Source organism: Lissotriton helveticus, chromosome 1_2, assembly GCF_964261635.1.
Source record: "Lissotriton helveticus chromosome 1_2, aLisHel1.1, whole genome shotgun sequence".
Taxonomy (NCBI): Eukaryota; Metazoa; Chordata; class Amphibia; order Caudata; family Salamandridae; genus Lissotriton; species Lissotriton helveticus.
The window spans coordinates 333,290,529-333,304,411 of record NC_136058.1 but is presented as its reverse complement, the minus strand read 5'-3'; the positions used below and the strand labels follow the sequence as shown (position 1 = coordinate 333,304,411).

The 13,883-nt window shown below is 47.4% G+C and overlaps 1 non-coding gene across 1 annotated transcript; it reads right to left on the bottom strand.

The window, feature by feature from the left end:
• Positions 1–4,204: 4,204 nt before the first annotated feature.
• On the bottom strand, positions 4,205–4,276 carry TRNAC-GCA (transfer RNA cysteine (anticodon GCA)). The gene has a single exon. It is a non-coding gene; the product is annotated as a tRNA-Cys (tRNA).
• Positions 4,277–13,883: the final 9,607 nt, after the last annotated feature.

The following is a 13,883-nucleotide window of genomic DNA, read 5'->3' as shown; positions in this document are numbered from 1 at the left end:
CCTCAATCACACTCAATCACCCTCAACACATCACCCTCACTCACCCTCACTCACCCTCAATCACCCTCACTCACCCTCACCCTCACTCACCCTCACTCACCCTCACCCTCACTCACCCTCACCCTCACTCACCCTCAATCACCCTCACCCTCACTCACCCTCACTCACCCTCACCCTCACTCACCCTCATTCACCCTCACTCACCCTCACTCACCCTCACTCACCCTCAACCCCTCACCCTCACTCACCCTCACCCTCACTCACCCTCACCCTCCCTCAACCCCTCACCCTCACTCACCCTCAACCCCTCAGCCTCCCCCTCACTCACCCTCAACCCCTCACCCTCAACACATCACTCACCCTCACTCTCACTCACCCTCAGTCACCCTCAGTCACCCTCAACCCCTCACCCTCACCCTCAATCACCCTCAATCACCCTCACCCTCACTCACCCTCACCCTCACTCACCCTCAACACCTCACCCTCAATCACCCTCACCCTCACTCACACTCAACCCCTCACCCTCACCCTCACTCACCCTCACCCTCTCACCCTCAACCCCTCACCCTCACTCACCCTCAAACCCTCAACCACCCTCAACCCCTCACCCTCACTCACCCTCACTCACCCCCACCCTCACTCACACTCACTCACCCTCACTCACCCTCACCCTCACTCACCCTCACCCACACTCACCCTCACCCTCACTCACCCTCAACACCTCACCCTCACTCACCCTCAACCCCTCACCCTCACCCTCACCCTCACTCACCCTCAACCCCTTACCCTCAATCACCCTCACCCTCACTCAGCCTCAACCCCTCACCCTCACTCACCCTCAACCCCTCACCCTCACTCACCCTCAACCCCTCACCCTCACTCACCCTCAATCACCCTCACCCTCACTCACCCTCACTCACCCTCACCCTCACTCACCCTCACTCACCCTCAGCCTCACTCATCCTCAACCCCTCACCCTCACTCACCCTCACCCTCACTCACCCTCACCCTCCCTCAACCCCTCACCCTCACTCACCCTCATCCCCTCAGCCTCACCCTCACTCACCCTCACTCACCCTCGCCCTCACTCACCCTCACTCACCCTCACCCTCACTCACACTCACTCACCCTCACTCACCCCCACCCTCACTCACACTCACTCACCCTCACTCACCCTCACTCACCCTCAACCCCTCACCCTCACCCTCACCCAGCCTCAACCCCTTACCCTCAATCACCCTCACCCTCACTCAGCCTCAACCACTCACCCTCACTCACCCTCAACCCCTCACCCTCACTCACCCTCAACCCCTCACCCTCACTCACCCTCAACCCCTCACCCTCACTCACCCTCACTCAGCCTCACCCTCACTCACCCTCACTCACCCTCACCCTCACTCACCCTCACTCACCCTCACCCTCACCCTCACTCACCCTCAATGCCTCACCCTCACTCACTCTCAACCCCTCACCCTCACTCACCCTCAACACCTCACCCTCACTCACCCTCAACCGTTCACCCTCAACCCCTCACTCACCCTCACTCTCACTCACCCTCACTTACCCTCAACCCCTCAGCCTCACCCTCACTCACCCTCACTTACCCTCAACCCCTCAGCCTCACCCTCACTCACCCTCACCCTCACCCTCACTCACCCTCAACCCCTCACCCTCACTCACCCTCACCCTCACTCACCCTCAACCCCTCACACTCACTCACCCTCACCCTCACTCACCCTCAACTCCTCACCCTCACTCACCCTCAACACCTCAGCCTCACCCTCACTCACCCTCAACGCCTCACCCTCAACCCCTCACCCTCACTCACCCTCACTCACCCTCAACCCCTCACCCTCAACACCTCACCCTCAACCCCTCACCCTCACTCACCCTCACAACACATATTGTGTTACAATAGGTGTCACATTTGCGGAAGATAAAACTATCTAGAGATGTAGCATAACGACCAGAGCTGCCATATAAGTCACGTAAATACTAAACATGTTGCATTCCAAATGCTATAGGTGTCACATTTGCAAACGTTATAACTATTGGCATTGTAAATGACAAAGCCATCAATATAGCAATTTTAACATCGCTAAAATAAATAAATTATGTCATTTACAAGACCAATAACTACAACTTTTCTAATGCGATACTTATTGCATTCCAACCCCACTCATCCACGCAACGCCACTCACACACGCAACGCCACTCACACACGCAACGCCACTCACACACGCAACGCCACTGACACACACAACACCACTCACACACGCTACGCCACTCACATACGCAACGCCACTCACACACGCAACGCCACTCACACACGCAACGCCACTCACACACGCCACTCATCCACGCAACGCCACTCATCCACGCAACGCAACTCATCCACGCAACGCCACTCTTCCATTTGCAAAAAGAAAAATGTCTAACTATTCTATTGCGAGACCTATTGCATTTCCAATGCTTGTTGCAGTATTTTCCATGTACTGGTGTTCGGTGCCCTTTTGTAACATGCACACACCACTCTGCCCTTGCAACACACGGCTGCTACCTCTCACATGTCTTTACCTTTGATACTTGCACAAGTGCCACCTTGCCCACGTAACGCTTGTTCCTGAGCCTGAGTGTCTAGCACCTATTGCAGGACTATACCTCTAATTATACTCTGTTTTCTCTTATAACTGCACACTTGTCACTTTCATTTCCTCTTATGCACTTTTGACTACCTCATGTATTTTGGTTGCTCACAATTTTTACTCAAGTATTTTGTTTGCTCACGATTGTCACTATTACCTTTACTACCTCATGTATTTTGGTTGCTCACAATCTTTACTCAAGTATTTTGTTTGCTCACGATTGTCACTATTACCTTTACTACCTCATGTATTTTTGGTTGCTCGCAGTTTTTACTACCTCATGTATTTTGTTTGCTCACAATTGTCACTATTACCTTATGTAAGTAACGTATGTTTTTGCAATCTGTTCTTTTGTAATGTTTCTCATTATGTTTCATTTCTGTTCCTAATGTGAAGCGCTCTGACGCCTTCGGGTAAAGTCCGCGCTATATAAAAATGCATAAATAAATAAATAAATAAATAAATCTATATACCTGAAAATACAACCCCCACCCCCTCCACAAACACACACACACACCCGAAGCTACACTCCTGTTTATTCCACTTCAAGTTCATCATCAAAGTCACTTGTTTTTGTTTTTTTATTCCGTAATTTTTTATTGAAAATAAAGAGCATATTTTAAAAAAATAGATATTTATTCCCACTTCGGTTGCTCCCCTCTCCTCTCTTTTCCAGTTTTCCTCCCTTTTCCCTGGCCTCATGTCTACCTCCTGCACTTGTTTGGATTGTTTGGAGTGTACCAACCCCTGCACCCTCCTATTCTGGCCTGATTGAAAGCCCAAGTCAGCCATGGCAAAATGTTGATAACAGCCGCCCCCTGTAGGAGGCCACGACTAGCATCAGGGCTGGAAGCGTCCAGGGTTGGGTCATTGCAGCCATACATGAAGAAGCCCTGCTCCCCTCCACCCTTGGCCTGGATCATAGTGGAACACGCCAGAGTCACAGAGGGGTCGGTCGGTCTCACCCTGTCCAATGATGACCGCTGCGTCACAGGAGGACGTGTTAATGTGACATAATAACCGGAACAACATTGGAAACTTCAAAGGGGAGGAGGCGGGCATTCTTCCAAAGAGGAACAGCAGCTGTCACATAAAGACGAACAGGCCCTGCCCCCTCCCTTCAGCAGACAGCTGATTCACACCTAAGAGGGGGGGTCACAACGTACGCCCCCGCTGAAGAGTGGCAGTGCACCCCCTGAAGGAGGCGTCCAATGCCGAGGCAGGCGGGCACTAGGACCCTGCGGTCACCGGAGGACCGGGCAGAGCCGGGGCTCTATTGCTTCGTTTGTTTATATTTTTAAAGCATTTTAACACCATGGCGCTTAAGGGTGCCCGATTCTATTTTGAAATTATTAGCTTGAACCATAAAATTATTACCACAACAAAATAAACACTTTCCTTAAACAGTCACCATGCGCGGCGCATGCTCCAGGGATATTGAAGTCAAAAGCACAATCAAAGGCCAGAACTATAAAAACGGAACTAGTTGTCACACCAAGAACGTCTCTTTAAAAATCGAGTGTCACCATGAAATAAGTAAAAAGCAAAAAAAATATTGAAGGGGACACCCGGATTTGAACCAGGGACCTCTTGATCTGCAGTCAAATGCTCTACCACTGAGCTATATCCCCACATGGAAACGATGCAGCCAGTGAGCTATATAACCAAGCTACTGAAGGTGGTTAGCACAGATTTAAAAATGTTTTTATATTGTTTCTATCTGTCATCACTTTGGTGTGGATGACCTATATTTACCCGTCCTTCTCACGATTTCCCCACTGAGCTATATAGGGGCTTCAAGGCGCGCCCCGAATTTGATTACATTTCAACTTCTGAATGGGGACTGAAAGCCTTGTTAAATTGTGTTTTTGTATTTAACGCCTGGAGACAGCAGTACATGGATGAAATGGGGCGGTGGGGCTAGTAAGGCGACACCATAGACACTCCACATCAGCAGGGGCATAGCTTCAGGGGAGGTGTTTTTGGGGTGTTACATCACCTCCCCCAATAAATGTATTTTCTGATGAATAGTTGAGTACATGATGTGTTTTCAGTTGGGTATTGTGGGAGGTCAGTTTGATTTCACCAGGAACTTTTACATACACACAGACAAAAACGTACACACACACTCTCCCTCTCCCTCTCTTTTTTCAAATGTTTTGTTGTAAAATATTGTTTTTTCTCTCTTATTACTCCTGCTACTCAGCATTCCTATACCTTTTCACTGCCCTTTAGGCCGATCCCGTTCTCAGGTAATGCGGTGAGAACCTGGAGCTCGCTTCCTCCTTCTCTCCGTGCCATCACCTCCATCCAGATCTTCAAAGCGGACCTCAAATCTCCTTTATTCCAAAGACACTTTCAGAACTAATTCCCTCCTTCTCAGACCCTGCCAGGAAGTTCTTTAGTCATTGTAAATTTGTCACATATGTTTATATTTTTGCTTATACATCCTGTGCTTGCTGTGTTTGAAATTGTGTTCCTTTTGCCTGCGTTGTTTTGATTCTATGCCCTGCTATTGTTCGCCAGGAAGTTCTTTAGTCATTGTGAAATTTGTCATATTTATTCTTACTTTTGCTTATACAGTCAGTTCATGCTATTTTTGTTTGCTCTATTCCTGCAACAGTTCTCTCATGTAACGTAACGGGTTCTATTGTACAGTGCTCTGACACCTTCGGGTAAAGTCCGCGCTTTATAAAAATGCATTAAATAAAAATAAAATAAAATAAAATATTTAAACCAGTGCTTAATTTGTAAAACATATTTGTGCCAGGGACCTCGTCAGCAGGGCACCATCCATTTCCCCTGCCTGCACTGCCAATGAGCCCCAACATAACAACTAACCATAACAACTCTTTCAAGAGTGACAATTCATTCCATTTCAGTCCCCCAGAGCTATATACATGGCTCAGGAAGCTATATAAATGGCTCAGGTAAAATAAAAAAATTGTAAAGGTAGGTGACATGTATTAGTCAATTTCAATGTATATTATATTAATAATAAACGTGTGTTTTGCTCATCTTTAAATTCGGCAGACAGCGCAACCATATCGCAGACTGTCCTAAGTGGCAGTGTTGGCAATTAAGTGCTGGTGCCGATGACCGAAAACCACCGGTTCAAATTAAGCATTCATTTCAACATTATATGCCAGCATGATTATCAGAACATCTGAAGCTCTTCCCCACTTCCCCCCCAATTTTACTGACCAAGCTACTCCCCTAGGAGTAAGGGTTGGCCTTGGGCATGGGCGAGCTGGGCCTAAGCCTGGACGTCAATATTCCGAGGCACGCCGAAGGGGGCTGTCTGACTTAGTGTCATGGAAGTTCAAGTTCAAAGTTCAAAAGACCTTTATTGGAATTTCATAAAATTCATAAAAGTACCACAATAAGAACAATACAATTACACAACAAGTACAAGATTACAAAAATTCATGAATTATTAAAAAATCTAATACATTTCTCATAAGACTGTTTTCAGGGGTTTTCCTTCGTTTTACGAGCATATGTTATATGTCTCAGAAAAGTGCTGGTGCGGTATATTAATTCATCTGTGTCCAGGGAGAGTAGCATTAAATAGGACTCCCCTAACAAGAGGGGTCTATGTTTCCTAAAATACGGAGTTAAAAACCATTTCATATATTTTAAGTAGAATTTACAGAAAAATAGAAAGTGCAAATCATCCTGTTTACTAATACCATCACACGGGCATGGGTTATAATCTGTTGTGTGCTGGTAGCCCAAGGGAAAGCCCAGCAAGAATTTTATTGTGCTAGCCCTCAGCCGGAACAACAGTGATCTCTCCCAGTTAGTCATAGGTAGGATAAGGTATTGTGCACGATTTCTCCTACCTAGATAATTCTTCAAGTAAGACACAACAGTTGATTTGAGGGTTTCCCTTTCCATACGTTCTGAATTATAAAGTGCATACAGTGCATGTTTAACCTCAGTTTTATCTTTAGGTTCCATTTTACTTGGATCGGAGAAAAGATCTTCCCTGCTCACGCTACTCAATGTTTTAAGAACTCCCGCGAGCCAGGGGATCAACATGCCGTGGTCGCATTTAAGACAGTCTTTTATGATGTTTTGCGTTAAGACGGCTGAGTTGTTCCTCCAGATCCTGATCCAAAAAAGAGCTGGTCTGGATCTAATAAAGTCGCATACGTACGGGAGGTTGAGTTCCTCATGACAGATCAATTCAGAGGATGAGATTGGGGCACCCAGTATTTTCCTACAAAATCGGCCTTCTTCTCGCTGGATGCTAAAGCCTTTTCTCAATCCCCAGACCTCAGCCCCGTATGTGACGACTGGTAGGCACTGTAGCTTAAAATAATTTTAAATCGCTCTAGTGGCACCTATTTTCTTCAGTCGGGGCAAACTCAAAATAGAGTTGTTGGCTTTCGAGAACTTGCCCATGGCGTGGGCTATATGCCCACTGCATGAGCCGTTCGCAGCGAAAGCCAAACCAAGATACGGGAATTTAGTTACAGATTCTAGTTTATCTGTCCCTATATGTATAGTATTGAGTTTGTGTTTCGTGGGACCACATGGCATAATAAAAGATTTCTTTAAATTGACACGCAGGTCTAGGCCCTCCATATATTGAACAAACCCTTTGACAAGTAGACGGAGGGCATTTGGTGTTCGTCCCATCAGCACTGCGTCGTCAGCATATAATAGAACTGGCAATGGTTGCCCCAGGATACTTGGTACATCGCTGGTCACTTGTTTTAAGGTTTTTGCTAGGCCATTAATATAAATAATAAACAGCAGGGGTGCTAAAACGCACCCCTGTCTAACCCCTCTGCAGATATTAATGGGTCCAGATACTTCTCCACCCGCCCCGATCCTAACTTGTGCTTTGAGGTCAGTGTGGAGGTATGCCAGAAAACTAACAAGAGCCTCATCCAATCCATAGTTCAAAAGGATTGCCCACAATTTGGATCTGTTGACCAGATCGAAGGCAGATGAAAGATCCATGAACGCAAGGTAGATAGGGGACGATCGTGCAATGCTGTATTTATCGATAATCAGTTTCAGATTCAAGCATTGCTCGACTGTCCCCACCTTGCTGCTGAATCCCATCTGACACGGGTCCAATAGACCCGTCTCCTCAGTCCACTCAACCACCCGATTATAAATTATTCGCCCCAGAATTTTTAAGGTGTTGTCCAATAAGGAAATCGGACGGTAATTCGCTGGGTCTGATCTCTCACCCTTTTTAAAAATTGGGACTATGGTGCTGGTAGCCCAAGTAGAAGGCAAGGGTGCTTTAGGGAGGCTGTTAAAAACATTGAGGAGGATTGGTGCCCATAGGTCCGGACTGTACTTAATTATGTCTATGGGCAGACCGTCAGGGCCTGGGGCCTTGTTTCCAAGACTCTCTTTGATGGCCATCTCCACCTCACGGAGATCAATCTCCAGGCCGTGGAGCTGGCCACCGAGAGAGCCAGATAGTTCCTCAGGTGGGGCGGCGTATATTTTGGAGAAATGGGCCTCCCAACAGTTGCTGGTTATATTGCAACTGATTGGGGTTAGTTGTTTGCCCATATCACGCATTTTCCTATCAGATGACCAAAAAGGGCCACTGTTTTTCAGATTTGCGTTCCCAACCAGCGACTCCCATTTTTCTGTCAGTAATCCCACCTTCCTCTCGGCTATTTTGGATTTATATAATTTCCTAGCTGCCTGTACCTCTAATAGGCACCTTGGTTTGGTGGCTAGACTCCTGCGCAATTCCCTGTTAGCTAATGAGCAGGCAGAGTCAAACCACCTGGGTTCTTTCTGCTCTTTTGGTAAGGGAACTGACAGGGAGGTTTTTATTACTAAACACAGTTTGCCAAAGTCATCAATTATCCTATGGCAGTTCCCATCTGTAGTTAGTCAAGAATTAAATAGCTTGGGGTGTTCCCTGTTTACAATTTCTAGTATTGCCCCGCCGTCGACTCCCCTCCATTTTAGACGCAAGCCATCAACTGTGGGTGTAATGTCTCTTGCTCCATTTAGTTTGGCATATACCTTGTTTGGACCTAATTTTAAGGTCACAGTGAGAGGGTTGTGGTCACCAAACGAGGTTTCTACCACTGTAGATTTTATCACACGGTCTAATAAATGGGGGGACATAAAAATGAAGTCAATTGTGGAGGAACAGTCCCGCCCTCTGAACGTGGGAGCCTGAAATACACTTGGGGTATGGCTTGAATCCATGAGAGTGTGCTCAGTTAGTATTTTAACTAGTTCGGTGCCCCTTCGTTCGGCTTGATCTGGGTAATTTCTATCCTCGGTCCTACCATTTTTGGGAATTTTCGCATTAAAATCTCCCCCAATTAGAATCCCTGTTTCCTCCCCAATTTCAAAGTTATTTTCAAGGTTCCGTAAAGTCTTAGAGAGTGCATCAAAGTTTTTGTTGGGTACAGAGTAAAAAACGATGTTATAAAAATTAATGAAATAAATCCGGGTCTTTCGCTTGAACTCTAGAATCTGTATATTTGGGTTTCCTCTAGAGAGGTCTGTAATTGTTCCACCGGCAAGTGTCCTGATGCCAATAAACAAGCCCCCCACGGCACGTCCAGAGTCAGGATTTGGAGCTGTTACGTTGAAACAATGGTAGCCCTCAATATGTAGGTTCTCCACGGCCCATGTCTCCTGGAACATAATGATGTCTTTACCGTCCAGTAACTCAACCCATTCTGGATTCATCAATCTTGGCTCTAGCCCTGCCACATTCCAGCTAAGAATGGACAAGTCACCGTGATTACTATGTCTAGCTGGTTTACTACTGTCAATCTTAGCTGTACTCTGCGTGGGGTTGAATGCTGTAAAAGAAACAACCTCTTGTGTAATTGCAGTTGTGGTAATATACTGTTGTGCTAGTGTTTCCTGAGTCGGAGTAATTGGTGTTGAGGGTAGATGTTCCTCAATATCAACGCTATCATCTTGGCATTCACTGTTGCTTCCCCTTATCCCTAGTCAGTCCTGATCTTCTAGGTTTGAGAGGGCATATTCGAACCGATTGTGGGTTGGGATGTTATACAAAGGCCTCAACTCATTCTGACCAAAATATAAGTTTGGATTAGAGCTAAAGTGTGGTCTCCCGCTATAATTGTGCGAAGGCATAATAGGGAAATGTGGATGTGGTATAGAGTGTCCCATGAAATTAACCTGATGGTGCTGGGCTAGTGCGTTCATGAAGTCAGAATCTTGGTTTAGTTGGAAAGATGGATATAAGTCCCTGATTCCAAGATTTTGCTCCAGATGCCGCATGGCCGGGTTAGTCATGGGATTATGCTTAAGGGCCAGATGTCTGTAGAAATAACCCAGGGGAAGCAAGGTCATGTTGAATTCCCAGGGTGAGGGTAGTGAGGCATTGGTAAGGGTTTTTTGAGCCCATTGAGGGGACCTAAAGTTTATGACTACGCAGTCTCCCTCAAACTTTTTTCTCAATGGTCCCACCCACCCAACTCTTTGTGTTTGAATGATCTCTCTTGCTCCATCCATTCGGAAGTTACAATTTGTGGATAACCAATGGAGGGTCTTATTTTTAAGGGTTGTGTAATTTTCCTCTTGGTCATTCTTTAATTTAGGCACATTGACCAGGATCAGCACATATGCCCCGCATTCGGGCGGAAGATTGATGCTGGTGGGGATCTTCCTAGTGTTAGGTGCCGTGTTGTGTGCAGATTGAGCTATCGGGCGGTTTTGGGGGTCAATCTTGGACTGGTGGGTTGGGACCCTTTTGCTTTTATCAGCGTTAGGATCCGTCCTTGCCACACTGGGTGCCTTAGTTGTATTTAAATTAGGGGCGTTTTTAACTAGGGGTTGGATTTTGCTTGTACTGGGTGCAGGCGTAGTTGGGATTGGCTTATTATGACTATTTTTAGCCTTAGTGCCACCTAGTGACCCAGCATTAGGTTTATTTGTTGGAATCTGCCCTATGCCCAAATTTAATACATGGTCGTCCAACGCTCTCAGCCTCTTCTCCAAATTTAAGATTTGTTGGTTGATTGGTCCTAAGAGGGTGGACAATAATGTTTCCATCCGCCACCAAAATACTTCGTTCCCCGATGCCACGCTAGCTTCTATGGGTAAAGTTTGAATTGCCGGGGGTTCGTCTTCTCCCTTGTCCCTTTTCTGCTCAGCGGGGTCAGGAACCCTCCGATTACGCTTACGACCACCCTTATTTCTATGTGTTTTTAATGGTAGCTCAGTATCTAAGTGCTTCAGTTTTCTTTGAGCTTTTTGGCCCCGGGTTCGCACAGGAATGCTATCGCTTTTATCACCTTCAGAATTTAATATGTCAGGATCCACATATGAATCATTATTATCTAAGTGTAGGTGATCATTTACCAGTACTGCACAGGAATCATGACTGATATTCATATCAGGTCTAAGTAAGGTGGGTGTTGATGATAACCTACTACCTGGGGTGAATTGTGCCATTGAGGCCGTGTCCACGAATATGCAGTTCTCATTAGAGTCAATACCTGGTAGGCCTGCATAAGAAGCAGCAAGTAAAGAGTCCACTGAGTTATCTTGGTTTAGAAGATGTGGGGGCAAACTTGATGGAAGCGAAAAACGCCTTTCAGTATTCTGAATGGCAGTGGCAACAACATCAATTGTCTTCTGGAGCATTTTATCGATGGTGGTCAGTGTAGGCCGCGCAGTGATAGCAGTTGGCTGGGCTAGTTTGTTCACAGCAATTGGCCTGGGTACTGCCGGTGTCTTTTTCCCCATGATTCTACACTGTTATTTTGTCACTAAAAACACACTGTGTCACTAACCTGGTGTAAATCACAGGAAAGATGGGAAGAGCTGCAAAGGGGGGTGGCCCAGCCTAGCCTCTTCTGGCCTCTGAGGGCCACAGAGGGCCCGCCCTTTGCCCGGGCTTAGCCGGCTGAGCCCGCGCGCGGTCCCGGGACGCGGGGGAAGTCGTTGTAATTTATGCGCCGGTTGGCGCGCTGGACCAGGTGCGACTTCAGGCCGCAAGGGACGCCGGTAGTTGAAGTCCCCCCGCTCCGCTCAGCGGCCTCACGGAGCTGTCCTGACAGCGAGGCGGCGGGAGTCGGGAGGTTGGCTGGGTCAGCAGGTGAGGTCAGCGCGACCACAAACAGGCAGGTATCCCCGTCTCTGTGACCCCAGTAACAGTTAGTGCAGCTTCCCCGCTCTGCCGAGGAAGTCGTTGTAATTTATGCGCCGGTTGGCGCGCTGGACCAGGTGCGTCTTCAGGCCGCAAGGGACGCCGGTAGTTTAAGTCCCCCCGCTCTGCTCGGTGGCCTCACGGAGCTGTCCTGACAGCGAGGCGGCGGGAGTCGGGAGGTTGGCTGGGTCAGCAGGTGAGGTCAGAGCGACCACAAACAGGCAGGTTTCCCCGTCTCTGCAACCCCAGTAACAGTTAATGCAGCTTCCCCGCTCTGCCGAGGAAGTCGTTGTAATTTATGCGCCCGTTGGCGCGCTGGACCAGGTGCGACTTCAGGCCGCAAGGGACGCCGGTAGTTGAAGTCCCCCCACTCCGCTCGGCGGCCTCACGGAGCTGTCCTGACAGCGAGACGGCGGGAGTCGGGAGGATGGCTGGGTCAGCAGGTGAGGTCAGCGCGACCACAAACAGGCAGGTATTCCCGTCTCTGCGACCCCAGTAACAGTTAGTGCAGCTTCCCCCGCAAACAGCAGCTCACCCATCTCACTGGGTCTCAATGTGGCCCTGTTATAGCCATTGTAATCAACCCTTAATGTACCTCAGCATACTTGTTAGCACCCCACCAACCCCCTGCCCTCCTCCCATCCTCCTCACACCTCCTGCCATCACACATCAACAACCCCCTGACCCCACAACAAACACCAAATGTTAGAAAGCGGAAAACTGGTAACCAAGCAGGTAAAGGGCGCTCAATCTATCTTCAGGAAATTACACTGAAATGTAAGTAATTGGTGCAGCTAGGTAGGAAGAGGGTGGTTACCAGACTACCCTCAGGTCACACAAGCGTGTGAAATAACTTCAAAATGGGGGATCCCACCTGCGCTCCTAAGTATCTACACACCTAATTCTCCAAATATATGTTCATAAAATAATCATAGTATAAGAACAAAATGTTAATTAACCATGTTATTTGTGTCATGATCAAATATTCACTGATCACTGGGTACAGTACACATTTCTGTGATCCTGGTGTGAGATTTCCAATTATCAATCACAGGACATAAAATTAATGTCCAAGTAGTAATGTCCACAAAAGAAAAAGGTCTTTAATGGTAGAATACTTCTTTTATTCTTTCTTTTATTCTTGTATTGCTGGCATACGGTGTCAATAATTCTGATTCACAGTCCATAAATCCAATTCAAAACCAGGTAACTGTCCCGCTCAATCTTATTTAGGGCCAGCCCTGGGTGGAGTTACATTTCTAGATTCACCATATTCTGTAGGAGATGGCGCTGCAGGGCTAATAAACCAAAAAAAGGTAGCCAGAGCTGCGCAATTATCCTATCCCCAGTGGGTGGGGAGGGAACCATTGGCAAGAGGAAGAAAAAGAGAAAATGCAAAGCAAACCCTAAAATAATGAATGTTTTCAGGTTTTTGAAGATCTGATCTTTTCAGAAAAATGGCCTGATTATTTACTGGTAATCTACATTCTCATTCTCCGAGTACTGGTCTTCCTCCTCACAGTCCTGGCAGAGTGAGCATCTGCTGCCTACGCCACAGAAGTTTCACCAAGCCAACACCACACACTTCCCCTCCTTCCCAACTTTCTTTCCATCATACCCCATAAAAGGAAGCCTCTCCGTCCCCACTTCCCAGGGCTGGTCCTAGAACTTCTGGGGCGAAAGGGAAGATGTGAGGCCCCTCTAATTTGCATGTAACATTCGGTCGCGGCCGGCATGACTCGCGGGTGGGGGATCTCGCGGGGTTCTTGCGGGAGGGTACGGGGGGTAGTGGTAGTGGGTACGGCATTGTGCAGCACACATGAAAAAGCAAAACGCCTTGGATTGTTTTTGTGTAGAAAGGAGACCCTTCCTACACATAAACAATCCTTAAAAAACATTAAATTTTGTAACTTCCATGTGTGCTGCATTAAGCAGTGCACATAGAAGTGACAAAATGGCATTTCTGGATTGTTTATGTGCAGTAAGGGACACATTCTGAAACATAAACAATCCTCCCCTGCACATAGACACCCTTGCACTATGGTCAAGGGTGCCTGCATTGGCGCTACACTGCTAAGTGTAGTCCCGGCGCAGGGGGAAATGCACAA